The sequence below is a fragment of the Citrus sinensis genome, chromosome 3 (assembly GCF_022201045.2).
Source record: "Citrus sinensis cultivar Valencia sweet orange chromosome 3, DVS_A1.0, whole genome shotgun sequence".
Lineage (NCBI taxonomy): Eukaryota > Viridiplantae > Streptophyta > Magnoliopsida > Sapindales > Rutaceae > Citrus > Citrus sinensis.
In genome coordinates this window covers 17,935,427-17,939,198 of record NC_068558.1, presented here as the reverse complement: position 1 = coordinate 17,939,198, position 3,772 = coordinate 17,935,427, and the positions used below count along the sequence as shown (strand labels likewise).

Here is a 3,772-nt window from a genome sequence, read left to right as displayed (position 1 = left end):
AAGACTCATATAATCATCTGAATGATTTTCATGCTATTTGTCAAATATTTAGATATGAGAATTTTTCAAACGATGATGTTAAACTTAGATTATTCCCATTTTCTTTAAAAGATAGAGCTCGTTCATGGCTCAATACATTGCCTGCTAATAGCATTACGTCATGGGAACAAATGGTAACAAAATTTTTGAATAAATATTTTCCAGTGCATAAAACCAATGCTATTCGCAGGGAGATTTCAGAGTTTACCCAGAGAGAAGACGAGCAGTTTTTCGAAACATGGGAGCGATTCAATGGGCTACTCTTGAAGTGTCCACATCATGGGTATGAGAAATGGCACCAATACCAATACTTTTTGGAGGGATTATTGCCGAATGTGCAAGAATGGCTAATGGCAACAAGTGGAGGAGAACTAATGTTAAAAAGCGCATCAAAGATTTGGGAATTTTTCCAGTGACAAGCGGATAATTCCCAACAACGGAGTCGGTAGCTCAGGAACACTAAAAGAATTAAGGGAGTAAATGAGGTTCACATTGGCGAGTCAAGTTAAGAAATTAAAGAAGTCAAAACGATAATTGAAGGTCTCTCTCGACAAATAGCATCGTTATCGACTGCTAAATCAATAGAGCCACATGACCATGACTCATATTCAGATCAAGCCAATGCCATAGGTGTAATGAGAAAACCATCGAATTACAACCCATACTCCAACACATATAACCCTGGATGGAGAGATCACCCCAATTTTTCATGGTCTCAAGGATTCCAACAAAATGGACCAGCAGCTCCAGCTCCACCAATTCCTCAAAATCCTCAAGCCTCTCAGCCACCATTTAGACCATACAATCAGAACCAGGACTACTCTCAACCCAGACCATGGGAGGATGCATTCCAAAATTTCAAGAATGTTACTCACTCTACGATTGAGCAACAGAACCGCACCATTGATGGATTATGAAATGAGTTGCGAGCAGGCTTCAACTCACAAGCCCAATCAGTTTCAAGCCTCGAGAAGATGATGAGACAACTTGCTTCTTCAGTTCAGACCTTGGCAATGACAGTTGAGAAAGGTAAATTTCCAAGTCAACTAGTGCCTAATCCTAAAGGAGTACATGAAGCAAGTACCAATTCACCACAGCAGCATGGAGAGGTCAAAGCAGTCATGACCTTGCGAAAAGGAAAAGAAGTCGACAACAAAGTGGAGATTCTGGTGACAAAAGAAAATCAAATTGTACCTGTGAATGTTGAGGACTCACTGTCGGAGGAGAAAGAAGAAACTAACCCACGAGAATATGTTCCCAAAGCTCCATTTCCTCGGAGGTTAGCTAAAGGAAAGAAGGGAAAATCCACAGGTGAGATTCTTGAAATCCTTAAACAGGTAAGTGTTAACATCCCTTTGCTTGATACTATTAAACAAGTTCCATCTTATGCCAAGTTTCTTAAAGACCTTTGTACTAAAAAGAGAAACATTCACGTTCAAAAGAAGGCATTTTTAATAGAAAACGTTAGTTCTATACTCCAACATAAAATTCCTTTAAAATGCAAAGACCCAGGCTCCCCCACTATCTCATGTAGTATAGGAAACCACACAATTGAGAATGCTTTGTTGGATTTAGGAGCTAGTGTAAATCTGTTGCCTTACTCAGTATTTTTGAAACTTGAACTTGGAGAATTGCACCCAACTCCAGTGGTGTTACAGCTTGCAGATCGGTCCACGAAAATACCTCGTGGTATTGTGGAGGACGTGCTTATCCAGGTAGACAACTTTTATTTTCCTGTTGATTTCATTGTAATTGACACTTAACTAATACAGGATTCAAGGAAGCACATCCCCATTATTCTAGGCCGACCTTTCTTGGCAACTGCGGATGCTCACATTCAATGCAGGACTGGACATATGAAGTTGTCCTTTGGCAACATGACTATGGAGCTGAACATCTTCAACATTGCCAAACAACCTCACAATGCAGATGATGAAATTGTTGATGTGGATTTAATTGAAGCATTAGTTGATGACACTTTTCTTTCAAACCTTAGTGATGATCCTTTACAAACATGTTTATCTCACTTTGGTTTGGATTTTGATATTGACAGATCAGTCAATGAGGTCAATGCTCTACTTGACTCAGCATCATCCATGGACACTAATAAATGGAAGTCAAGAGTTGAACAACTAGCACCATCAGAAAAGAAACTCATTCCATCATCAGAATTACCATCGAAACTCGAGCTCAAACCATTACCCAACACTCTGGAATATGCATTTTTGGGAGAAGAAAGTACTCTATTGGTAATCATCTCATCATCCCTAAATGACGAACAAAAAGGTAAGTTGTTGGACGTTTTAAAAGAGCACAAAGGAGCATTAGGATGGACCATAGCAGACATCAAAGGTATAAACCCAGTAGACTATATGCATTACATTCATCTTGATGAAAATGTTAAACATACTAGGGAAATGCAACGTCGATTAAATCCTAACATGAAAGAAGTTGTTAGAACTGAAGTCCTTAAGCTATTAGACGCAGGTATCATTTACCCAATTTCTGATAGTTCATGGGTCAATCCTGTACAAGTTGTCCCCAAAAGTCAGGAGTCACAGTAGTTACCAATGCCGATAATGAATTGATACCCACTAGAGTGACTACAGGATGACGTGTATGCATTGATTATAGAAAGTTGAATTCTGTCACACGTAAAGACCATTTTCTTCTACCATTTATTGATCAAATGCTTGATAGATTAGCAGGCCATGAATTTTATTGCTTTCTAGATGGCTACTCAGGATACAATCAGATTCCCATAGCACCAAAAGATCAAGAGAATACTACTTTCATTTGCCCTTTTGGCACTTTTGCATATAGGAGAATGTCATTTGGATTATGTAATGCACATGCTACATTTCAACGATGCATGTTGAGCATTTTTTCTGATATGGTTGAACGATTCCTTGAAGTCTTTATGGATGACTTTTCTGTTTTTGGTGACTCGTTTGATCAATGTTTACATCATCTAACACTAGTTCTGCAGAGTTGTATCGAAAAGAACTTGGTCTTAAATTGAGAGAAGTGTCATTTTATGGTAAAACAAGGTATTGTTCTCGGTCACATCATTTCGAGCAAAGGTATTGAGGTTGACAAAGCTAAGGTGGATCTCATTTCTAATCTTCCTCCACCCAAAACAGTCAGAGAAGTAAGATCTTTCCTTCGGCATGCTGATTTTTATAGACGTTTCATTAAAGATTTTAGCAAAGTTTCTAGACCCTTATGTAATCTACTTGCTAAGGATGTACCTTTTGTCTTTAATGATTCATGTCTTATGGCATTTGAAAAATTAAAGCGGTTGTTGACATCGTCACCCATCATTCAGCCCCCAAACTGGAGCTTACCATTTGAACTCATGTGTGATGCATCTGATTATGCAGTAAGAGCAGTATTAGGACAAAGAGTTGATCGAATTTCCCATGTTATTTACTATACTAGTATGACATTGAATGATGCACAGTTGAACTATTCAACTACTGAAAAAGAAATGCTAGCAGTAGTGTTTGCATTAGAAAAATTTCGATCTTATCTCATTGGTTGTAAAATAATTATATTCACAGATCATGTTGCTCTTAAATATCTTCTCACAAAGAAAGATGTAAAAGCTAGACTAATTCGTTGGGTGTTACTTTTGTAGGAATTCGACTTGGAATTTAAAGATAAGAAAGGCACAGAAAATGTTGTGGCAGACCATCTCTCTCGTCTCCATTTTGACACAATTTCAGAACCA

At 38.1% G+C, this 3,772-nt stretch overlaps 1 non-coding gene across 1 annotated transcript; it reads right to left on the bottom strand.

The window, feature by feature from the left end:
• Positions 1–221: 221 nt before the first annotated feature.
• LOC127901625 (small nucleolar RNA R71) lies at positions 222–325 on the bottom strand. Its single transcript, XR_008053869.1, has one exon. It is a non-coding gene; the product is annotated as a small nucleolar RNA R71 (small nucleolar RNA).
• Positions 326–3,772: the final 3,447 nt, after the last annotated feature.